This window comes from Lagenorhynchus albirostris, chromosome 6, assembly GCF_949774975.1.
Source record: "Lagenorhynchus albirostris chromosome 6, mLagAlb1.1, whole genome shotgun sequence".
NCBI classification, from domain to species: domain Eukaryota; kingdom Metazoa; phylum Chordata; class Mammalia; order Artiodactyla; family Delphinidae; genus Lagenorhynchus; species Lagenorhynchus albirostris.
The window spans coordinates 37,966,946-37,985,252 of record NC_083100.1 but is presented as its reverse complement, the minus strand read 5'-3'; the positions used below and the strand labels follow the sequence as shown (position 1 = coordinate 37,985,252).

The 18,307-nt window shown below is 41.2% G+C and overlaps 1 protein-coding gene and 1 pseudogene across 1 annotated transcript in view; one reads left to right on the top strand and one right to left on the bottom strand.

The window, feature by feature from the left end:
• ANKRD44 (ankyrin repeat domain 44) overlaps nt 1-18,307 on the bottom strand; it is a 317,887-nt gene that overhangs the window by 241,430 nt on the left and 58,150 nt on the right. The gene's annotated exons all lie outside the window — the stretch shown is intronic.
• LOC132521709 (eukaryotic peptide chain release factor subunit 1-like) lies at nt 7,800-9,021 on the top strand (annotated as a pseudogene).

Genomic DNA, 18,307 nt, shown 5'->3' with positions numbered 1-18,307 from the left:
GATAAGAAGGTATACAATTAATTATATCATAGGTACTGCTAAGACAAGGCTATATCCTAGGTTATGACATGTGCATGTCACCGAGTGACCAAAGAGAAGTAACATTAAGTAGTATTTTTATGACATGTGAGAGGTACCCAATAAAGGAGAGGGAGCAAGGGAGAGTATATTAATCAGGAAAGCTAACTACTATGCCAAACATCCCCTAAATGTCAGTACTATTGCACAGTAAGTTTGTTTCTTTCTCGTGTTACAGTCCAATGCAGATTAGGAGAGGGCAGGGATCCACGTGGCCATTCAGGGTCTCAGGCCTCTTCCTCCAGGGCTTCCCTCACCTTCCAGGACCTCAGGGTCCTCTTCTGGATTCTGTGCTTACAGTCAACAAGCCATGAAAGACAAAGTAAAGGAACATGTGGGAGGTTTTATAGGGACGAGGCCAGAAAGTGACCACATTCTGCTGGCCAGAGCTCAGTCACCTGGCCCCACCCAACTGAAAGGAAGACTGGAAAATTGGACCCAGAGAGAAAAGAATACAGGGTTTGATGGAATATTTTCTCTGCGGTGAGGAGAAGGAAGGAAATCAATCCAGATTTGGACAAAAATGCCTTTAGCTAAGTCATTGTCAGCAGCCATACTTCTTGGGGGTAAACTGAGCTGAACCTGAATTATCAATCAATTAAGAATGTCCTACCATGAATACCTTTCCCTAGCCCTGCCAAACATGGAATGGTAACCCCATGTTCCTCTAGGCCAGTGGTTCTTAACCAAGGGTGATGTTGCCCTGTCAGGGGCATTTGGCAACTCCTGAAGACATTTTTGATAGTCACAGTTGGGTAAGGAGTGCCACAGATATCTAGTAGGTAGAGGCCAGGGATACTGCTAAACATCCTACGGTGCACAAGACAATCCCCCATAAGAGAGAATTATCTGGCCCAAAATGTCAATAGCACCATGGTTAAGAAGCTCTGCTCTAGGCCTTGAATCTAGGGTCTTGTTCATACACCTATTATAATACTTCCATTCATGGGCCATTTCTGTGTACCTAGTACGTGCCCGGTGCTTCACCTAGCACATCGTAATGGAATAGTTATTTCCATGTCTCTTCTTCCCCTTCCCCACTAGATTATGAGTTCAGGGCAAGAACAGAATTGGGTTTTGTATCCATCACCACCCTCCAGTGTCCACTAATATTAGGCATATAATACATGCTGAATGAGTAGATGGGTGGATGACCCTGAACCACTGTGTCCCACACTCTCACCTTCTGAATAAATGAAGGTATTTGGTTCTCAAGACTTCCCATTTTGAAAACCTAACAAAACAACAACAAGGAGGTGAGAATCCAGTCTGCCCTTAAGAAATCCAATGCTCAAAGGAGCACAAGGCCTTAGAGGCTGGTAATGAAGCACAAAGCCTCACCTTCATAAGTCAGCTCTTCACAAACCCTCATCCAGACCCAAAGATACAGGAAGTTGCACCCATGTGGCAGCTGTCTGTTGAACTTCATCTGATCGGGGCTCTGTATATGCAACTACCATCCCAGCTCCCATCACAGCACGTGGGGATGGGCACAATGACAAAACTATTTGTCATTCAAAATCTGTCCACACAAGAGAAGAGGAGAGGAGCCCCTAAGGTCTGGAGTAAGGCCCACTTCCTTCTAGAAAGTAGCTGCCTTAATGGCAGTGAGTCCACTGATCCAAACAGAAGTCATCCCATGAGGTTCCTCTCCTGGTTCTCTTCCCTCCTCATCTGTCCCCATCCTCTGCACCAGCTTTTGAATCTAAAAGACAGTAGAGGGCTTCCCTGGTGGCGCAGTGGTCGAGAGTCCGCCTGCCGATGCAGGGGACACGGGTTCCTGCCCCGGTCCGGGAGGATCCCACATGCCGCGGAGCGGCTGGGCCCGTGAGCCATGGCCGCTGAGCCTGCGCATCCAGAGCCTGTGCTCCGCAACGGGAGAGGCCACAACAGTGAGAGGCCCACGTACTGCAAAAACAAACAAACAAACAAACAAAAAAAAGACAGTAGAGCTCTCGGGCACATCTCAAAGCATGTCAAGGACAGATGGAACGTGTTGTTATACCACTCATCACCAAAACACCACCTCACCACTTTCCAAGAAAGTTCTTTCATATTTGTTATCTTATTTGACCCTCATCCTCTTCCTTCAAGCCTAATATTCTCTCACAACACTTTTCAGTGGTTTGAAGCTTTACTGGGACAAAACATGGTCCCAGTATATTTTACCCTGGGCAGCTCTGCTATGGTGCACACCCTCATGCTGGGTGGAGAGAGAACAAAATTTGAAACCAGAGAGCCTGGCTCCATCCAGTTGCTGATGCTCTGTCACTTACCAGCTCTATGGCTCAGTTTATGTCATCATTTTCTCTGGGACCATCTCCTCCTATATGAAGCAGAATCAGTGCCTCCTGTGCTACTTCATCCATTTCTCTTAAAAGGATCCAGGGGGATACACCACGCAAAAGCATTTCGTAATATGGTGTCCTAGCTTCTTCCCAGAAATGATTAATATGCCCCTCAGCCACTGAATGTCTCTGACTAAGGTTGAACTGCTAGAAAGTACAAATTAGATCACATAAATGATATTATCAAACTAAGGGCTGTACTTTTTTCTTCAACCAATATCTGATGATTTCTAAATTGACTTAACAAAGGGAATAAACAGAAACTGCTTATATTCTCTTTCATATCACAGCTTCTCATTGTTTAGCAATAACTCAAGTGTAACTGCACTCATCTTTGGCCAAGATAACTAATGCAATGAAACAACTCAAAACCATACACTGTTCTTTCAGTTTTCTCTCCTAAGACACCACAAAACTGGAATGACAGAGGAATGTCTTGGGACCACTGGATGTACTTTTTTTCATAATGAATAATATATAAACATATCTGTTTAAAAGTCTCACACGATACAAAAATATAGAGTAAACCAAAAAACCCACCCATCTTCACTCCCCAGAGGTAATCAGCCATCAGTCTGTCTGGTGTGCATCCTGCCAGACTTCTTTCTGCAAACAGCTATATGTGTTTATATACAGAAATCTCTTATTCTGTTTTGTTATATAATAGAGATCATACTTTAAGAGCTGTCCTACAACTTGCTCTTTTGACTTTTTGTATATTTTCCCATGTCATCCATGCCTATCCACCTCATCTTTTTAATAGCATATGGTTTTCTGTTAGGTAAATACCCCAAACTTGACTTAACCTTAATGGTCCTCGATTTCCAAAATGACAAAACTTTGCTAAACTTTAAAACTTTTAAATCTCCATCTGATTGCCTCTCTCCAAATTTCACCTGAAAACCACTTCCAGTAAGTTCTAATATCTCCTTTCAATAGAGTCATTTTAAGAAAAGGCTGAAGAGAGGGTTAGCAGTCTATACTCAATGCTAAATCTTTCAAACTTCATTCCTTATTCATTGCTAACAGCATTTGTTCAATTAGTCCTACGTTTCACCTTCAGAGAGAATGGGCCTACACCTATGGGCTTTCCATGTTAAGCATTACAAACTTCAGCCTCAACACACACACACACACACACACACACACACACACACACACACAATGCTAAGACGAAAGAAGGAAGGCTTGCCTGTGAAAATCTTAGTAAGCTATATGGAATTGTTTACCCAGTTAAGCGTGGTCTTGGGTTCTACAAAAGAACTAAATAGAATGATATTGCTAGAATTTTCCACAAGAGAAAAACTATCTTCGCTTGGAATTTCCAAATTCAAATATTTGTTGATTCCCTACTATATGCTGAGAGGGGATCAAAAGTAGTCTGAGATTCAACCTCTGCCTTCTAGAAGGTATAAAACAGCTGGGGAGGTGAGGTTTACAGGAATAAAACAAGTAACTAGCAATGCAAAGTAGCCCAAAGTCATTCATTTGAGCAAATGAATGGTTCAGGCAATGGTGCTCCAGGCGGAGCTCTCAGGGACAGTAAATCAAGGGAAGTAACACCACACAATTCACTCTGAATAGGGCCCTCAGCACTGCAGTGAGGGCTTGAAACATAGAGTCAATTGATGAAGGCTATCTGTTACATGACCATCAAATAGTAATTCTGAGTCTAAGACACTCCTGGACAAATGAATAGAAGTATAAGGGCACATCTGGTAGAAATAGGACATAATAATGCTCCAATAGGTGAAAACCCAAAAGATGCCACCTAGATGCTCAGACCCAGAGCTATATCCAGAATCTCCCAACCCCTGCCCCTTCTATGGGTCAAAGAGGCTGCAAAGCACTATCTCTGCAAAGCTTTCTTGGCGGGATCAGAATTTAAGTTGTAGGCACTTTTCCTCTCCTGAAGGCTGACTGCATGTAAATACATTCAAAAACCATCACTAAGCATCTACTATGTGTCTGTTGCCTAAGTTAAGAGCAGATTAAGAAGACACATCGTTCTTACCTTGAAAGCGTTCACAGGTATCTGAACAACTGAATCCACCTCCCCAGCTAATCAATAGTAGAGCCTGAACACATTGAAAAAAGGAGCAACAGGAGAACATACGCAAAAAATATTTCTGTAGGCCAATAAAAAGAGGATATTACAAAAGATTTCTTGTGTTCGCTGATTCTTACAATGTTGAGCCTTATCATGCAAAGGGCCTAGTCGTTTCTTTCAACTCTATGGACAGAAGTGTTGTCTATCTATATATCCCTTTAATGGAGCTTTTAAATAAGTTTCAATTTTCTTTCTCCATTCATCACAAAGGTAGCCTCGATCTAAGTCCCAAACTGCCAATATCTCCCCTCAACAAATGACTAAAAAAATAAAGGAGGGAGGGAGGGAGGGAGGGAGGGAGGGAAGGAAGGAAGGAAGGAAGGAAGGAAGGAAAGAAAAAGGAAGGAAGGAAGGAAGGAAGGAAGGAAGGAAGGAAGGAAGGAAGAAAGAAAGAAAGAAAGAAAGAAAGAAAGAAAGAAAGAAAGAAAGAAAGAAAGAAAGAAAGAAAGAAAAGAGAGAGAAAGAGGGGGAGGGAGGGGGAGAGAGAGAGAGAAAGGAAGGAAGGAAGGAAGGAAGGAAGGAAGGAAGGAAGAAAGAAATTTTGCAGTAGCTATGAGAAAAAGAGAACTGCTGTACCACATCAAGTCCAAGTTTGTACAGAGCACATGGTAAGAAGAAATACACTATACTATAATTAAAATGACTTACAGAAGCAGCAAAGGCATAGCAGCATTCAGAAATACTAGAGGGAAAGTCGAGAGAAGCAAGACATTACTGACTGTCTCTCACTAGAAGTCAAGGAAGTAGGCAAAACAAAGTGTTCTTTGATGGCTTGGCAGCAGCAAGGATGGCAACAGTGTAGAACTGAGCTGATGAGAGGCAGCACAGACTCATTTTTGGAGCAAATTCGACTTCTTTAAGTTGCTTGCCATCGATTGTGAGTCTCATATAATAGCTGATTTTTTCCCCTAAGAATAGACCTTTGTTCTCATATAGTACTGCACTCTTGAATGTTTCAGTACTAGTTATGGAGCTTAAGAAAGGCACCAAACACTATATTTGTTCAAAACAAAGAAGGGATCAATTATTAAATCATCTTTTCTAAGAACTCACCAACCTATAAATAAAATGTGTTTGGAAAACAAATATTTTCCTGCCTCTGCTGTTTTTACTTTCAGTAGCATTAACTTAAAAGGTACCATTTCAGGGCTTCCCTGGTGGCGCAGTGTTTGAGAGTCTGCCTGCCGATTCAGGGGACACGGGTTCGTGCCCCGGTCCGGGAAGATCCCACATGCCGCGGAGCGGCTGGGCCTGTGAGCCATGGCCGCTGGGCCTGCGCATCCAGAGAGGGCCTCCGCAACGGGAGAAGCCACAACAGTGAGAGGCCCGCATACCGCAAAAAAAAAAAAAAAAAAAAAGGTACCATTTCAGCAATATTTTTCTCAAAAAACGAGACTTATCAACTCACTTGCATTCAAGCCACTCTGGTCCTCTCCCTTTTTTTTTTAGGAATGAAGCTCTATTCAAGGGAGCCTATGCTCATTAAAAATATCTCACAGCATTAATGTTCTCATTAGAAGCGTCAATGGGTGTGATGTCTTTAATGCTGGCTCTGTTTGTGTCTACTGTCCACCTGTGCAAATGTCTAAACGACAGTTGATAAACAATATATAAATCACTGCAAAAGAGAATCATGCAGAAAAACCTGGAGCTTAATTACATGTCCCAGAGCATCACCTCCAAAGATACAAAAGGTCTGATTGTTTTATCTATCTTGTGATAGATTTGGAATTAAGTGATCAGATCCTCTACAATAATATTGTAATAAAAGATAATACTTAATTCCTTACAAAAGTGACATCCTTACCAAATAAGCCTAGTTTATTCCCGCCGTTTTCCCTTATTTACTGTGCACCAGTAATGCACGGGAATGCAGTGGCTTCCCTTCCACTCCTGAAATGCATCAGCCCTCTCCCTTCTCACAGCTTCTGCACAATTCCCTCTGTCTAGAACATTCTATACACTCTTCCTCACCTCGTTAAATCCAATTCACCTTCCAGATCTCAATTCAAAAGGCCCTTGTCCAAAACACCCTTCCCTCACCACCCTACCACTGTCCCATCTAGATGAGATTCCCCTGTTACACAGGTTCTTGCAGCTTCCTGTGCTTTTCCCTCAGAGCACTTATCAGTCTGTAGAGTAATTATGTAACTGTGTGTGTTATTTGACTAATATCCATCTTTCTACACCAGACGCTAAGCCCTGTCAGAACAGAGACTATGGCTGTTTTGCTTTCACTGGATTCTTGGAGCCTAACGCAATGCCTGGAATATAGTAGGCACTCAATTTGCTGAATGAATTTAGTAAGCAAACCCCATCATGTCCTGACACCCTGCCATATAAATGGTCAGGCCAAATAAAGATGAAGTGAAGAAAATAGTGTTCTGAAAACTGTCTGATCAATCAGCTTGACATAGTGCTAGTAAGTAGATTCTTCTTGGCGAATTTAGTTTATCTTGATCTATGCTATGGTCATGACCCTGACAAAGAACTGGTTTAGTCCTAAGGATAGCATAATATGATAGATTAGGTTCAGCAGTGTAGTTCAGAAAATCCCAAACAGCAGTGGCTTAAACAAGATAGATGCATGTTTCTCCCTCACTGTAAACAAGGTCTAAATACGAAGTTACCCAGGACTGCTACAGTAGTCTGCAATGAGAAGACCCAGGTTCCATCTATCTTGCTGCAAAACTCTCCTTAGCATCTACTTCATGCTTCTACTTCATGATCCACCAAGGCTGCTCAAGTCCAGCCACCCCATCCAATTCTAGGCATCAGTAAGAAAGAAAGAGGTAAAAAGGCTTCCCCCTTTCTAGAAATTTCACACATAAGTCCTTTAGTCAGAATGCAGTCATACAGCCATACCTAGAGGCAAGGGAAGCTAGAAAACATAGTCTGTATTCTAGAAGAAGTTTATATTAATAACAAAGAAAGGAAGGCTGGATACTGGGAGACAATCAGTAGTTTCTGCCACAAATTGCAAAAATATTTGAGGGGATCTCGTCTGCTGTTCCTGGTAACAGCAGGTCCCTCCTCAAATGAATGTCATTTAAGCAAGTAAGACCGACCAAACGGGAGAAAGAAACCTGTATGCCCAACAACAGAATGTAATCCGAGCCTTGATATGAACAAACAAGTGCCACCAAAGAGTGGGCCCTGAGGGAGAAGGCAGCGAGAACACAGCAGATGACCCCAGCGCTGCCGACAGGAACGTGGAGATCTGGAAGGGTAGGAAGCTCATTAAGAGCTTGGAGGCCGCCCGCAGCAAAGGCACAGGCATGATATCACTGACCATCCCTCCCAAAGACCAGATTTCAAGAGTGGCAAAAAATGTTAGCAGAGGAGTTTGGAACTTTAAGTTACTTTAAGTTACCTTAAGTTACTAGCAAACTTTAAGTTACTTTAAGTTACTAGCAAACTTTAAGTTACTTTAAGTTACTAGCAAACCGCCTTTCAGTCCTGGGAGCCATTACATCTGTACAACAAAGCCTCAAGTTTTATAACGAAGTACATCCAAATGGCCTGGTAGTTTACCGTGCTACAACTGTAACAGAAGAGGGAAAGGAAAAGAAAGTCAACGTTGACTTTGAACCTTTCAAACCAATTGATACGTCACTGTATTTGTGGGACAACCAATTCCATCCAGAGGCTCTTACAGCACTGCTTCCAGAAGACAGCCAGCTGGCATCATTGTAACAGATGGTAGTGGTGACTTTTTGGCACACTCCAAGGAAATACAAGAGAAGTCCTGCACAAATTCACTGTGGCTCTCCCAAAGAAACATGGTGGAGGAGGTCAACCAGCCTGCATCTTGCCCATTTAAGAATGGGAAGTGACCTAACTCTATCTGGAAAGTAGCTCAGACTGCGGGGCAGCTGTTTATTTCTGGGGACAAAGTGAATGTGACTGGTCTCATTTTAGCTGGATCAGCTGACTAAAACTGAACTAAGTCTATCTGATATGTTTGATCAGAGGTTACAATCAAAAGTTTTTAAATTAGTTGATACATCCTACAGTGGTAAAAGTGGATTCAACCAAGGTATTGAGATATCTACTGAAGTCCTCTCCAACGTGAAGCTCATTCAGGAGAAGAAATTAATAGAGCGATACTTTGATGACGTCAGCCAGAGAGATGTTGCTCACTGGCAAAGCACAGAAGAGGACAAAATTTTCTATCAACTCCAGAGAAAGAGAAGGATAAATCTCATTTTACAGACAGACACGACAAGAACATGAGCATGATGCCCCTGTTGGAATGGTTTGCTGACAACTATAAAAAAAAATTTGGAGCTATGTTGGAAATTGTCGCAGATAAGGCACAAGAAGGATCCCAGTTTGTGAAAGGATTTGGTGCAATTGGAGGTATCTTGCAGTACCGAGCAGATTTCCAGGGAATGGAATACCAAGGAGGAAACAATGAATTTTTTGACTTTGATGATTACTAGGTAGTTGACATGGGTCTGGCGAAACGTGCTTCACCCTCCAGCATCCAACCCAAGGAACATACCCATGATGGAATCCAAACAGATCCCTGCCTTACAATTGGAACATTTCTAGAACTTAATCCACGAGCACTGGATATTGAAAAGAAAACCGAAACAAAACCTGACCCAACCCTATACTTTGGTTTGTCATGGTATCAGCACAGCAGCCTACAGCTAAGTTCCTAAATGCCACTTTGGACTAATTTTTAAATCCTAGTTTTTATTTTTATTCGACAGTGAAATTGGCTGCTCTTGTATTTTATGAAAAAAAATGATGTTTTTAAACTTCATACATAGAAGCAAAAATACTTTCACTGCTGTAAACCTTCAAAAGTTAATAGAAATGAGATCGTTCGATTGGAGAAAAATTAAATTGCTGCATTTCACAGTGACCCATTTACATGGCATCCTCAGATTAGACTGCATAAGAGGAAATATATGTGGTGAATATTGGAGAAAAAAATACCAAATACAATCAGTCTAATTCTTCTCAAATGGCTTCAATGTGGGTTTTCAGTCAGAAGAGGGGCTTTTCATTTTTCTGCTAATCTCTCAAACACACTCCCTTATAATATATGCATTTGGGGTCATATGACTTCTGCATTTCCTAAAATACCAATGGTTGAATTGTTAATTATGGAATAAAACTTACATAGAAAAATATACTCAAGAGGTAAGTCAAACCAGATTGGTACCTTCTTAAAAAAAAAAAAAAGAGGGCTTCCGTGGTGGCGCAGTGGTCGAGAGTCCGCCTGCCGATGCAGGGGACACGGGTTCGTGCCCCGGTCCGGGAAGATCCCACATGCCGCGGAGCGGCTGGGCCCGTGAGCCACGGCCGCTGAGCCTGCGCATCTGGAGTCTGTGCTCCGCAACGGGAGAGGCCACAGCGGTGAGAGGCCTGCGCATTGCAAAAAAAAAGTTGGTCAGACTTCAACTACTAAACTCGAGGTATTTCAGAAATTAAGAGGAAGAGCTGGGCAAGAAGCAAGATGGGAATCCCCGAAACTGTTCTACAAACGGCAAGCTAGTGACACCAGTGACAGTTGCTAGAAGCGTAAAGGAAACCTTCACAAAATTGCTAGATTCGACCTCACTTGTTTCCAGCGAGTCCTTCTCTGAGAGAAACAACACTTTGTGTCCAGTTTAGATTTAGTGTGGCTACATCCGTCTTAAAGTAAGTTTTTTTGATTAACCACAGCAGCATGTGGCAATGTTTTACTGCAGGTAAGTCATCTCAGAAAGACAGATCCGAGGACATGGTATACTGCATAATAACCAAACCTCACAATTTTCTGGCCCATTCTCCAGCCCACCCTAACACACACCCATCCTCTCTTAAAAGTAACTGTCTGCTCTTTGCAGTCAGGAAATTCTACAACAAGCCCGCCTGTGATCAAAGGCCTCTCCATCAGCTTTCCCCAGATACATAATCCACAGCTGGCAAAGACTCAGAAACATTCTCTTGACCATGAATAAATTTGATTTTTTGGACTGGAGGTATGCAAAATCATGTTATACAGCCCACAATGGTCATGCATTTGAAGATTACTCCTCCTTTCCAGGACAAATTTTCTCTTTCTGAATCTCGGTCCTGTTTCTGAGGTGTACCAAGACATCAGGTCTGAAAAATTAGAGGAGAATTTCCCATTGCCAGGGAAGTCTGTCAGAAAAGCTCATGACTTAAAAGGAGAAAAGGAAAACAGAATTAAATTTGTCAATGTGTGAAGATGCCAATAGGCATTATACATGCGCCCACACGCACACAAACACACACAGTGCTAGGAGTCAAATACTCTTAGGAAACACTAACTGAAAGGTTCCTTTCCTGCAGACCTTCTCAGAGCCTTTAATATTGCCAATATGCATTATGGATCTCCAAGAGGGGCACAGTAGACAGATCTTCTACTTCAACTCTTGTTCATCTTATATGGCAAATGCTCTGTAGAATATACATGGCAACATACTAGAATGGAAAGAAATGTATCAAGATTAAACAGGGCTGTCTCTGGGTAATAAAGTTTACAGGTAATTTTAATGCTCTGTATCTCTAAATTCTCTATCATGAATTGCTATTGCTTTTACAATCTGAAAAAAGTTAAGGATGAGAAAGAAAAACTAACATTTGAATCTATATTGTTTTAATATTTTTAAAAATCAGAAGTAACTGAAAGGGAGATTTTTTTTCTTTCTTTTAAGAAACAGAGGTGCTTATTGTTCTTCAAGATTTACTGTATACCTCCAGTATGCCAGGTTCTAATGTAGGAGTAATAAAAAGGAAGAATTTATTTTGATGATTCACTACATAGTTCCAGTAGCCTGAAAGAGGAAAAGAAACTCTTCAAAGGTCTTCCCACTATGAGCTAATAAATAAACTAAAGCCTGCAAACATAATAAAAATACTTGTACAATATCAATATAAAAATATACATTTATGCTACTGTGCTTTTTCCCCCTAATCATTTAAAAGATCCCCTTTAAATATAACCTCTTGATTTATTTTGTAACAGTACCCTATATATAAAAACTTGAATTGGAAATAAAATGTTATCAATAGACCCTTAAACTCTATCATTCATTCTTTCATCAAGTTATTAAATGCTTATTACATACTGGGAAATACGTGATTATTCTTGGAGAATTCCATGAAAGCATGTCCTTCTTCATGATTAGTTATTTTAGCAGGTTATTATCTAAATAAATCTAATACTATTTATAAAATTAGAAAGAGAAAAATTAGCATAGAGAAACTAAAGTTATAACAGACCGACGTGGCAAATACTTTATGATATTATCTGTTGCTTTGTCTTATTTTCAGTTTGATAATCATGGTAACTTGGACTATCCAGAAAAGTAAAACCAAATTCTAATTCTGGCCAAAAGAAAACAATTTCAGTATGCTTGGTCCTAAGGCTTCCTACGTTTCCAGTTATGCCACGTTTAGCAAAAGAGACCGGAGGAGCCAGGCATCAAAGTCCATCTTCAGCAAGTCTACAAACCACTTACTTGTTAAGGCGTTTCTGTCCCCAGTTACAACCACAGCGACTAGGTTAAACTAGCAAAGCCACCTCTCCAGGTTCACCATGAAGAAAAGAACTCTTCTTCTAACCCCTCCAGGCTATTCTTCCCATGGAAGAATGACCCCCTTCCTCTCAGCTAGGGGGAAGGTCAAGAACGGTCAACAGGACACTCCAATGTAGGCAGACTTTGGGACTTGATTCACCCATCAAGGGAGGCAAAGGACATGCTTCTATTTATGTCATCTCCCACGATGAGACCAGAAAACCTCTGTGTAGTCTCTCTACAACTCAAATGGGAGGAACCCAGGGAAATTATGTCAGCTGGAAGCCCCAGTGTGGAAATTCTCAGTCCACCAGGTTAACCACACATGGAAGGGCCACAAAAAGTACAAGTTCCTTTGCTTTGAGACCTGAATAAAGAGGCCTAAATTTTGTGACTAGCCAAATAAGCAGCAAACTTATTTGCTCAGGGAAATAATATTGCCCTGCTCTAATTACAGCTCTGCTGGAACAGAGTTTCTAGAAAGTGCTGAGATTTCCTTCAATTTCACTGAGCAAGAATTCCAATGACTAAAGTGGACCCACACCACCATACTAGAAAAGCCATTTAGAGGAATAAATTTCCACAAATCAAACCAAAGCAAAACAAAAATAAACTAAGTCTACCATTTTTGAGTATTTACTACACACATATATTCACTAAATATGCAATGTGTTTCTAGTTCACACTACTGAATTTGTCTTACGATGTCAACAGCAGCAAGAAAGTCTGTAAGACTAGCTCAAAAGGATTTCTAGAGGGCTTCCCTGGTGGCGCAGTGGTTGAGAGTCCGCCTGCCAATGCAGGGGACGCGGGTTCGTGCCCTGGTCCAGGAAGAGCCCACATGCCGCGGAGCGGCTGGGCCCGTGAGCCACGGCCTCTGAGCCTGTGCTCCACAACGGGAGAGGCCACGACAGTGAGAGGCCCGCGTACCACAAAAAAAAAAAAAAAAAAAAAAAAAAAAGGATTCCTAGACAGCCTAAGAAACAAGGAATCCAGTGCCTCAGAAGTACAACTTTTTTTTAAGACCGAAAAAAAGAAAAAAAAATTGTTTTATAAGTAAGAGAAACTTGGGCCTGAACTCTAAATTTTGTGTTAATTGAATCAATGTTAATAAGTTCAAGCTAGTTGGGGCTTCCTAAAACTCACTTGTTAAAACAAATAAATGAAGGCCAAGAAAACATACAAAGAGGAAATATTTGTGGGCCCAAAACAAGGGAGTTAAGAAATCAAACAGCACCATGAATAGGCACAGAACTATTGTTATGTCACCCACGAACACAGACATGAAATGATCTATGTATAAAAGTTAGCGCACAGTCATTGACATTGTATACTCCAAGGCAAAAATATCAAAATAACCAAATGCTTCTCACACATGGGAGCCACATCTTAAAAATGAAAAGAAATTCAAAACAACTTAGGTGGCTATAAATGACAAAGGAAGCAGCTGCTGTTAAAGTTTGAAGTTTCTTAATAGCTCATGTCAGCAGCCACATTAAAAAACAGGGTAATTGTTTAAATGCTTGGGCACAACTCTCTTAAGCAACTACCCATGGTATAATGGGAAAATTGAGATAAATCTGTACATCAAGGGATACAATAGCATTAGGAGAAAATTGCTTCCCACTCTCTTACTAATTTAGCAGATAAGAAGAATGTGTCAGCCTCAGACTGGTCAGTATCTAAGCAGCGGGCAGTAATTTTTATTTACTCCCGTCTTTCTGAAGAATTTAGAACGCTTCTAATATTATTTGCTAATAAGCATTTCTATTCATTGCCACCAGGCATATGTCAGGATAGAGGTGGGACAGAATACCGTGTGTGTCTCTTATGTTCATTGAAACGGTTGCTGAGGAGACAGAAAAACAGAAAATGGGGGAAATGACAACATGTACAGAGACTATTTACTATTTGCTTTCTACCCTCAACAAAGTTTTGGCTTGACAATTTTTTAAAGAAAGCCACCTCCACATCTCAAGCAGTGACGCAAATTATCTCTTCAGCTAACCCCCTGCTCTATCAAGATGATTGATCACTCCATTCCTGGTAAAAATACATGGATAGGTGGGTAAGTCTGTGGGTAGCCAATCTTGAAGGCTGGCCACCCACAGGTTGGCTACACACACTGCTTGTTTTAAGAAAATCTGTGGAAATGTCCCAATTACAAAACAGATTAACTCAAGGGTGCTCATTTACCTTACAAAATAAAGAGGCTGTTTGCTATAGTTTTTTATCAGGTCAAGGGGAAGAGGAAACCTGAGAGCAAAGTTGTTTGTGGAGTTATTTTTCGTAACAGTGGTAGCAGTTGCTGGGCTGCCCCGTGAGAATCAGCACGACGATTCTGTACTCATCACTCGAGTCAGGAGGCAGCTGGAGCATCACAACTGACTGTGACTCCTAAGGACACGGGAATGTCTTCCCGTTCAGGAATAATTAAAAGCACCGAGGCCATTCAAATCAAAGTTGTACCTAAATTCCTCCAGGAACATTTTAAAAACTAGGAAGGCAAGAGAAATAAAATATATTCCCTAATATGGCACTCAGATTATCATGCAACCTCTTTTATCTCATTGAAATGGAAATAGAAAACACAGAGGAAAAAAATGGGAAAAGGGAGGAGTATTTTGGATTCTCCCCCAATGCTCCATTCCTACTGTTTTGTTCTGTCCCCAAACCAGAAAATGACATCAGGAACGTGAACACAATGCAGCCACATGAGCCCTGATGAAGGCCAGGCTTTGAGGAAGGAAAAGGAAGGAAGAGAATAGGCAAAATATGAAGTCCAGTTATAAGGCCACGGATAACTATGCCCTGCCGCACATAAACCATTCCTACATTCTTAAACCATTCCGCCCAGCCAGCCTACAAAGGGAGCTTGAATTCCTGGGCCCCTGGTGCTGCCAAGTATCCCGCTTTTACTGTAACAGTCTCCCCATCACCACCCTTGTCAGCCCTTCCCATTGTAGCACCTTACCCTCACGCTGCTGCCAGATTTGCTTCCCGACACATATTTTCTAGAGCTTGAACGCCTACAGCAGCTCCCCAGGGTCAGGCACTATGCTAAGGGCTTTTCATGCATTATCTCATTTCATCCTCACTACAGTGCTATGAGCTATATTCTCATTCTTTCCATTTCACAGATGAAGAAATTGAGGCACAGAGTAGTTGCATAATTTACCCAAAATTACACAGCTAGGATACAGCAAAACACTCACAACCCCCATGTTTTAACACCAACAAAATAAAATCCAAACTCTCCGGCCTCGCCATCAAGCATCTCCGTATCTTTCCAGTCTTATTTCCATCTCTTCCCTTTCGTTTCTTCCTTACTACCTGGCACAGCACGATGCAGTCCCCGTGATGAATTCGTGTTGATTGAATGAAATGTCCAAGCTAATGAATGATCAGTCAGTTTTTATTTCATTCAAACATGGTCCTTATTTTCAATGTCACGGGGAAAAAATTGTTGCAGCGTCTTCCCAGGAAATCTAATCTTTGAACATGACACCAGGCAACAAAGAAATTGCACAAGAACGTGTTAGGTTAATTATTCATCTCCTCACTGTCAGCGAGGGCTTCCAAGCAAGGCAGCGGTAACAGATCTACACCCAGACGTGTTACAAGTCACACGAGGGTGGGGCATGGTTGTTGAATATGGATCCCCAATCCAGGAGACAAACTCCTTACAATACACCGTTTTTTTCCTTGAAAGAAAATTTATCAAATCTATCATAGGGCAATCATACTGGCAGTAGTCCTGAGTACCTAGAGCAAAATCGATTGCTTTATATAAATTAGGTTTTGCTTGGTGCCAACAAGTAGGATAAACTAAAAACCCAAACTTAATTCATACAATACTTCACAGGATACAAACCACTTACACATAACCTCTGACATCATCCCCATGGCAACGTTCTGAGGCCTTATTATTCTCCCCATTTGGCAGAGGAGGAAACTTGAGTGCAAAGATGATGAGCAATGTACCCAAAACCACACAAAAGACAAGAGACCAAGTCTTCTCTCTCCAAGTCCAGCCTGAGGGTCCCAGGTGTGAAGAGCAGTTATTTTCTAACAGACCTTTCCCTCTACATACAGCCTCTTCCACGATAAAGAAAGGTTCTGCCCAACTTAGTACAAGAGTCCAAGCTGAGGAGCAGAGGCACCCAAGAAGAACCAGGAAACGGCTGGCAACAGGTTTCTGCGGGCTTAAGACATTGGCTCCATCAACTGTACATGCTAAGTAATGGTTCTGGACAGGGTCCCTTCCTCCTCCTTGTCCCCCCTCCTCCTCCCTGCTCCCCAAAATACCTGAACAACCCAGAAGCAGAAAAGAAGAAAGTAGCAACATCCACACTTGTCCCTCCTGGCTTCCCACCCAATGCTGCAGTAAGAGCAGAGAGCAGAGCCTCATTACCTTCAACCTGGGGAGGGGGATGAGAGGGGAACTGTGATGGTTAATTTTATGTGTCAACTTGGAGGGTGTGTTTGGATGAGATTAATGTTTAAATGGATGAACTCTGGGTAAAGCAGATTGCCCTCTATAATGCCGGTGGGCCGCATCCAATCAGCTGAAGGCCCGAATAGAGCAGACAGACCAGCCTCCCCAAGCAAGGGGCAATTCTCCAGCAGACTGCCTTGGGACTGGAGCTGCAGCCATTCCAGTGAGAGCTGCATTAGCTCCCCTGGGTATACAGGCTGCTGGCCCACATTGCAGATTTTGGACTTTCCATAATCATGTGAACCAATTCCTTATTAAAAATGCCATATAGATAGACAGATCATATATATATGGATAATTTATATATATATTAAAAAAATAGTGTGTGTGTGTGATATATATATATATATATATATCTCCCATTGGTTCTGTTTCTCTGGAGAACCATGACTAACACAGGGACCAATTGGCAATGGTGGAATATTATAGGAGCAGATCTTTGCTACAGATGAAGAAGGATCTCTGGGATGATGAAAAGGAACTCAAAGCAGAGAGAGCATGTGGTGTCCACGTGGAGGGAAGTACTGATGTATATGTACTTTGAGGAATGACGGGGCGGGTGCTGGAATTGAGAAAATTTTTGCTTAGGGAGAACTAACATTTTTAGTTATACAAGGAGAAAGTTTATTATTCTTGAAAATTACATAATATGTAAGAAAAATGTGGTCTAAAACTCACTTTGATTATAAAAATCCCAATAGAAAACATATTTGACAATTTTTATCAATTTAACCTTCTTAAAAGAGGACAAGATTCACATTATGAAAGAGGAAGAACTTCCCAATTTTGCTCTATGTGTGGAATAATCAAGTGGCCACCAGCATACTTTTATTCAAACAGTATGCTGGGAAACAAAAAAAGTTTTTATGACAGAGCAAAGGGAAAACACAACTTCCTATTTGTTTTAGATATGTAATTTAAGCAAAACAACCATTAAAACACATAATCTCTTCATCAGCTGCACTAAAGTTTATTTTTAAACAGATATTCAAAATATTTAAGCCATAATCCTATCACAGCTGCAGCTGGATCATCAGTTGTCGAGTTACAGGTTTACATTCATTCTCACCAAAATGTCTACATCACTACAGTATTTATTTTGAGGATATTTTTCATGTGGATAATTAAAAGCATACAAGTCCACATACATTTCACTTTTATTATCAAAGTAGTTTTCAAAGATGTTTCTAGGCCCAAAATATACGATAGGTATTAACTAAGGTTAAATTCTAAAAGTATTCTTTCCATAATGAAAATCTGCACCTATAATAAAACACTAATAGGAGAATGCTGACTTATTTCAGAAATTTTAATCTACTCATGAAAAACAATTTCTTTTGGTGGCATAATTTTAAAATCACTACACTAGACAATGACAGTTAAACTTATCTATCAGTTGGGATGTTTTCAGCTGCAAACATCAGAAAAAACAACTAAAATTGGCTTAAGCAATCTGGACATTTATATATCTCTTAGCAAAACCTTTTGAGGTAGGTTGTTCTAGCCTGAGTAGGTCAGTGGTTCAGTGATGTCATCCTTTTGCTCTGCATCTTTGGTAGTTGGTGACCACCTCCTTATGATTGCAAAATGGTGGCAAAAGCTCCAAACAACACATCATCACACAAGAATGTCCAAAGTAGGAACACTGGAGGCAGGGAGAGGTAAGGAGTGTGTACTCCCTGAACCTCTCTCTTTTTTATAAGGGAGAACTATCTTTCCCAGAAGCCCC